Here is an 8,007-nt window from a genome sequence, read left to right on the forward strand (position 1 = left end):
ACTGCAAAATTTCCTTGAGTTTTTCTGAGTTTCCTTTTTTTTTTAGCACAGGATCTTATTTTAAGTGTTATTACGTTAGGACGTGCTTTGAGATCATCCAGCTGGAGGAAGATCTTTTGACAGACTTCCTAAGGGTTTTTAGTTCTTTTGGTAGGCCTGAGACTGAGTGCATATATTAGCCCCATTAGCAAGGCACAGGCAAGGCAGAGGCTCTGGGAATATCCACAACATCAAGAACTGTGGTTCCCTCCAGGTAAGTTGCAGGTAAGTCACTTGTTAGAATGATCTTCATCTCTTTGTGATATCCTCATCACTACCCTAGATCAGAGTCAGAATAAATGTTTTGAGTTTTTTCTGTGGAGTGAAAATTTAAAGTCAGTCATTCAATCAATCAGTCAATCATCTATCCATCCATCCATCCCTCTATCTATGTGAGGTGCTCCTCCTCCTTGTCCTTAAGGTACACCATTAAACCACAGGTGGAAACTTGTCATTGTACTGTGAAAAAGGATGCTGAATGTTGAAGCGGTGTGTTTAGTAGTTACAATAAAACAGAATGATAACATTTGTGATGTGTGTGTGATTGTATATATATATAAATAAAATGTATACCATCTACCTGTAATTTACTCATTTATTTATTTTAGACTAAGGCATAAACTATTATCAGACATCATATTCCCTCAAATGAAACAGTAGTTGACATCTAGAAGATAAACAAACTTACATTGGCGTTAAATTACATTTTGGTCACTTGTACAGTCATGTTCAAAAATTTGATATCACCTTTAAGTAACTTCATTTCATTTATTCATAACTTTAGGAGGATGTTCTGTAGGTGCTATATCTTCACTTCCGCAAACCCTGCTCTTGAGGACAGCAAAGAGATCATTTCTGAGTAGTTGTCCAGCTTTGCTATAAATGTTGTCTCCAGGATCACAGTTGTTAAGCGTTTGAATTCCTGGTTAATCTGAAATTGAAAAACAAAACAAAACCACAATTAGAGTAGGCAAAACATGATAATAAAGTTAACCTCAACAAATTATAATGTCAATCGTCTTAGAAAACAATATTAACCTGACTTGTAGTGAATGGAGCAGGCCATCATTCTTTCAGGTTATTGAAGGATGGCTCCTGATTGACAACCTCCTGCCTGTGAACTGAAACTTTCTTTGCCACTTTTTCACCAGTGATATATGAGTTGTTCTTCTCCTTCACTTCATTAAGGGGTTCTACACTTTCTTTTCCATCGTTTCTGTTTCTTCTTGTGGACGAGGGGGTAAATAGTTAACTTCTGACTTTTTGATGTTCTTTGAAGGCGCTTTGTAATGTGGTCTCTTCTTGTTAAGAGAGCTGACATCAAGTTCAGGGCATCCAAGCCCTCTGAGTTTGGATATATAGTTCCCTGTTTTAGACTTCACTCACTGTTGCCATCGTTAACATCTGTTGTGTGATCCTGCTTCTTTAATGTAAGGATACTTCAGAATAAAGGCTTCTTTGTCGTATGCAAAGCCAGGCACAGGAAATTCAGTGGGCCACCAATATGATCACTGAATCCCATGTTCATGTGATGATACAATCAGTGTATCCTGCAGACTGAAAGAGCGACTGGCCGGTGGTCATTGAAGTACTGTCTGAGAGTACTGCTGCTGGACTACAGGTGAAGATTTCTGATTGACTTCCAAAGGAACTGTTGAGATAAGTTCAGCGTAACTGTGGGAGGTTCAACAATGTCAACGACCTTTATTGTGTCTTTGTCCTCCATGTCACTTGTTGAGATTGAGGAAAATCAGCATCCTTGTAATGCAAAGTAAAGTTCCTTTGAGGCCCAAATGTCTCTCTAACAAGAGATTCAAGTCATAGTCCCAGGGAAGGGAGGCCATGAAGTAAGTCAAGCGTGTGAATGTCGTGGTCCTGAAGAATAACCTTGAGTTTGGCTGGATGAGACATTTTTCTCATAATCAGTTGTTGATTAGCGGGTTTCCCTCCCGAAGCAGTTTGGTTAGCGTCTGTTAGCATTAGCTTCACGTCTGAGTTTTCCAGTGGTCCTTTATTGTCGCGATTTGACCGTAGATTAATTTTCACGGGGTCTCTTTTGTATTAAACAATAAAACCTATAGAAAGTTTGTTTACAACAGTTGTTTTTCCGTACTCTTCTTTATAGATGCACAGCTCGGCAGTCAGCAACTGCTGCATCGGTTATCTTGGTGCCCCCCCCCCAAAGTCACATCAACAGCGTGAGGTTAGCGGCACTTGTCTGTATGCAGGGCCTTCTGCGCATGCTCAGTTATAGCAGGAAAAAGTGTCCGGTAAGTACTGTTACTGATGAAACTATTACTGTAGATCCGCACTACACTGTATCACGTGACAAGTGGACCAATTGTTTTCGAAGACGTTCATCTCTATAGCGTCATAAAGCCAATTTTAGCCTTTGATATCTTTATCTGTAAATGTCATTTCAGGCTTTCAGGGTTCACTGGTCCGATCCAGGGTGCAAAACATCACCGAGATGGAGGCTCCCTCTAGCTTCTTCTTCGGCCTGGAGAAGAAGCATGGACAGTCCAACGTGATCCACTCCCTGCTGTCTGACACAGGACAGGAGCTGACAGAGTCCGGACAGATCAGAAGGCGAGCTGTGAGTTTTTATTCATCTTTGTACAACAGTGAATACCGAGAAAACCAGCCACTGTTAGAGGAGTTCTGTGCAGAGCTACCTCAGGTCTCCACGGAGACAAATTCACAACTCGACCGGCCACTGGAGTTGGAGGAGCTCCACACTGCCCTGCAGAACATGCAGGGAGAACGATCTCCGGGCGTCGAATTTTATAAAGCCTTCTGGGACATTCTAGCACATGATATGCTAGAAGTGTTAAACAATAGTCTGGCCTCAGGCTCCTTGCCACTGTCCTGCCGGAGGGCAGTCGTTGCCCTCCTGCCTAAAAAAGGGCAATCTGCAGGACATCAAGAACTGGCGCCCTGTGTCACTGCTCTGCACCGATTACAAGATTCTGTCCAAGGCTTTGGCTACCAGGATGAGAGAAGCTATGGAGCAGGTCATCCACCGGGATCAAACCTACTGTGTGCCCGGCAGGTCCATGGCAGACAATGTCTACCTAATTCTAGATGTTTTGGAGGTTTCCAGATCATTGGGTATAAACGCTGGTCTCATTTCATTGGATCAGGAAAAGGCATTTGACCGTGTTGAGCACAGCTTCCTCTGGACAACTATGGAGAGGTTTGGGTTCAGCACCGAGTTCATTGCCAAGATCCGGTTGTTGTGCAGTGACGTTGAGAATATACTGAAGTTTAATGGCAGTTTGTGTGCCCCCTTCAGGGTGCACCGGGGCATCCGGCAGGGCTTAGCCCTGTCTGGGATGCTCTAGGCACTCTCTCTGGAACCCCTCCTCTGTAAAATCCGCAAAATCATTGGCGGTTTGATTTTACCTGGTGTTAGAGAGAACATTCTTTTATCTGCCTATGCTGATGATGTTGTTTTTCTTATCAAAAACCAAAGGAATGTTGATGTTTTGGTGGGTTTGACAAACTCATTCAATGTTTTAACTGCTGCAAAAGTAAACTGGAGCAAAAGTGAAGCCCTTGCTGTTGGTGAGCGGCATGGCAACCTCCCGGTTCTTCCTCAAAACTTGTGTTTGAAGACTGATGGTCTCAAATATCTCGGTGTGTACCTGGGAGATGAGACAACAACCAGGAAGAACTGGGAGGGCATCATTGAAAAAATAGAAGGGAAACTTAAAAAATGGAAATGGTTGCTCCCCAGAATGTCGTACAGAGGTCGAGTTTTAGTGATAAACAACCTGGTAGCCTCGCAGCTGTGGCACCGCTTGGCCTGTATGGACCCCCCATCAGGGTTTCTAGCCCAAATCCGGACCAAACTTGTTAAATTTTTCTGGGATGGGCTGCATTGGGTGCCTCAAGGAGTGTTGTTTTTATCAAGAGAGGAGGGCGGACAGGGCCTCATCCACCTGGCTAGCAGAACAGCCACGTTCAGATTACAGTTCATCCAGCGGTTTCTGACCGGACCAGCAGATCTGACGTGGAGAGAGGTGGCCAGCTGCATATTCAAACATGTGAGTTACTTGGACCTGGATGCTGCACTGTTTCAATGGACTCTAAGTTTCTAAAGTAAAATGGTTTGCCTCCGTTTTATCATGGTGTTTTTAAGTCATGGGCCCTTTTTAAAAGAAGCCCAGGAAAAAGCTCTGACTCTCTGTTCTGGTTACTGAAGGAACCACTAGTGCATGGCGCCAGGTTGGATGTCTGCAGTGGAGCCACACCTGGGCTGTCTGCAGCGCTTTGCAGAACCAGGACCATGACCCTCCAGCAGCTGGTGGACAACGCCGGGCCTGCGTTGGCGGATGCCCAGGCTGTGAGCTCCCTGCTGAACATCCAGTCCACCATGGTGGCTCAGAGGGTGCTACAACTGTGGAGGCAAAGACTCTCTGGGAAGGAGAGAAGCCTCCTCCTGGACTATAGTACAGGGACTATGCCGGACAGCAAAGATCCTTTCCCTGAGGTCCACATCAGTCCCCTGTTTGGAGAACTGGAGGGTCTTCTCCTCGGGGATGAATGACAAATCAGCCTGCACACAGCCAACGAAAAAATACTGTACAAACAATGTGTAAAAGTAATCCACAAGAGAAGCCTGTGTGACAGAGCACTCACTACCTGGGCCAACAGGATGACGGGAAATGGACCTGACCCACAGTGGAGACTTCTATACAAACCTCCAATCAAGAAAAAAACAGCCGACCTCCAGTGGAGGATTTTACATGGTGCCATCGGTTCCAATGCTTTTATCTCTGTTTTTAACCCTGCGGTGTCCAGCCAGTGTCCCTTCTGTCCCCTTCGTGAGACAGTCTTTCATGCTTTCAGTGAGTGTGGGAGACTTGCAGTGCTCTTCACTCTTCTAACGAATGTTTTTCATTTGTTCAGTGAAAATTTTAGTATCAGGAAATTCATCTACGGTGCTGGGTACAATAGATCGAATCAAGAAAGTGGCAGCTTTTAAATTTTATCTCTGGAGAGACAAAACTCTCAATTTACGTGACCAAGAAGAGGAGAAGGAGAAGCAGCTACTGTTTTTTGCTGTAACATCAGATGTCGCTTAAAACTAGAATTTGGTTTTTATAAAATGACAAAAGACCTAAATAACTTTAGGGACATCTGGTGTTACAAAAATGTCCTATGCACTTTAGTTGATGATCTTTTGCAAACTTCCTCATATAATGCACTAATTTTTAAATTGTATTTTCCTTTTATTTATTGGTTTTTAGTGTTTTTGAAACACTTTGGTATTTTCATCTAATGAAAAACTGTAAAATGTTTGAAGTGTTTTTGCAAAAAAACTCCTTCTGAAGCCCTTTAGTGCTTTCATCTCATGTGAAATTGTGAAATGTTTGAATGTGATTAAAGTGTTTTTGCAAAAAAAAAAAAAAAAAATCTTCTTCTCAATAACAGCAGGTTCACATAAAGTGAACGTAACAGTAACTGACAGCTGTCACTGCTACCGTCGTGAATCGTCTAATCTCGACTGAAAGATTGATCATGACTTTGAAAAGAATAAACAAGGAATTAACGGATCTAAAAAATGACCCTCTTGTTTCTGCCTTGACATCTTGAGGTCGCAGTGGTCACCTGCACTTACATTGCCAAAAGTTTTACTACCCATATTCTCTCTGCCGTGTGACCCAAATGCGGATGATCCACTGGTTGCTGATATTGCACACCAGTATAAAAAAGACAGACAACAGTACAACAGAGTTGCCAAAGAATGGACTCAGAAGTATGCAACGTGAAGACAGGATTCATATCTGAACACCTCAAGAATATGACACTGGTTCTAATTAAGGTGTTTTATTTGGTTGGGGCACGTTTTCTATTCTGACTTTACTTGACTTAATTGGTTTTACTATTTTCTTTTCTGTAAGTAGTACAATTGTTCTTTTTATCATAATAACTATCATTGGTAATATAATAGTTATCATTTTGTTTTATTTAACATTAACTGTCCTTTTTTATTTGTTGTGGTGATGGTGAAATGGCCTGATCGCACATTTCTTTTAAAGAATTGGACAAGAATATTCTGAATTTATTTGTCAAAATTTTGCATCAAAAGTATATTGTTTCTTGGCAAAGTACATTAAATAAACGAGTTTTTGATCAAAAATTTTTTTTTGTTTTGATCTTCTTCTTCAGTGACTCGGTGAACAGCTGATCCCATCAGGAACGTCTGTTGTCCCACAGAGATGAACGCTGGACCAAAGAAGAGCAGCAGAACCAGGAGGAGGAACAGAAGAAAGCTCCAGAGGGTAGGAGACCTTCTAATGACAACGTTCTAGTATTGAGTTCACCTGTCACTCATTTGACCTGTTACGTTCATGTGCTGCTGTTCTCCACAACTCAGATGGTAGAGGGAGGTCAGGACATGGATGCTCTTGATAGCGAGCTCCGTGACCTCCAGGAGAAAGACCAAAAAGTCCTTATGGCCATGTATGACCTGCAGGAGGAGCAGGCAGAGGAGCAGCTGGAGAGCAGAAACAAAGAGGAGCAGATTGCTGCTCTTCACCAGAGCCTCCACTCCCAGACAGAAAGACAGGAGGAGATCCCTGAGGAGCACCAGGTGGAGGTGACCCGACTCCAGGACCTCCTGGAGAAGAAGGAGCTGGAGCTGACCAAGGCCAACCTGCATGCCAGAAAACACAGGGAGAAGCTGGAGGACGCCAAGCTGGCTCTGCAAGCCGTCCAGAGTCAGCTCCTCACCGGTGAGGAGGAGAAACGGCTGCTGATGGCGGCCATCGAGCGCCAGCGGGAGGAGGCTATCAAGATGAAGGAGCATGTCATGAAGGTGCTCACCCAGCAAGGGGGGGGTCTTTATCAAACAGCTGGCTGAACAGAAGGAGCGTCTGGAGCAGCAGCTGGCTGACATGAGAGAGGAGGTGCAGGAGGAGGTCCATTCCTGCAGGCAGGACGACGCCCTGCCACAGGTGAGCCTCCTCATTGTCATTGGGGGAGTTCACATGTTCAGTTGCTATGGCTACTGGGGGGGGGGGCAGAGAACGGGGGGAGATGAAATCAAACGTGCCGTCTTTCTTTTCAGGCACTCCAGAGAAAGTATTCAAAGAGGACTGAGAATGACTCCACCTTTTCCTCAGAACCAAATATAAACCATTAAATACCAAAGGAAGGAATGAACCAGGTTTGCTTCACTTAATATATTTTAACATTAATTGAAAACAAAGGTAACATCAAGATATCAAATCTAGCAGAGGTGATTCTACTATGAGAACAATGAGAAAATGTCTCTGTTACCAACAACAACGATGGAGAGGAGCTAAAAGAGCAAACGAGCTGAAGAACAAAACACGTCACTGAAGATGTTAGAAGGAAGTCCAAGTTGTTCCTGAACATTTAATGTCAATGCTGACCCAACAATCACTATTTACAAGTGGAGAAATGACATGATAAAAGTGGGATCAGTCACATTTATCACTGGTTCTTTTTAAACTATAGCTTTTCGTAATTTCTGGACAAACGTGACTTTATTTGAACTTCATTTAAACTTATTTGAGCTGTACTGATAGAAGTTCCTTTTTCTTCGCTGGAGCAACACCGCCCCCGTGTGGCTGCAGCCAGAACTTCACTCTATGATTTAGACGCACCCAGTGAGGACTAGAACAGGGGTGTCCAAACTGTTTCCACTGAGGGACACACACAGTCAAATATTAAAAAATACTGTAATTTGGTTGGCAGTCTGGCTGCTACACAAATCACTGCTAGCAGGTGGCAGCAGCAGTCCTGTGTCCTGTCTTTATGCAATCACAATAATCTCCCCCTTTCAAATATGAATTTATTGATTATCTTGTTAATATTCTGCCAAAAGTCGGAGCAAAAAACCTACTCACACGTGTGGATAGTGGTTAAAGTTTGTGTAAACACACACTCTACAATCCTGTCACACTCTTTTGTTAGAATTATCTCACAATGAAA

This window comes from Antennarius striatus, chromosome 9 (assembly GCF_040054535.1).
Source record: "Antennarius striatus isolate MH-2024 chromosome 9, ASM4005453v1, whole genome shotgun sequence".
In the NCBI taxonomy this organism is placed as follows: Eukaryota; Metazoa; Chordata; class Actinopteri; order Lophiiformes; family Antennariidae; genus Antennarius; species Antennarius striatus.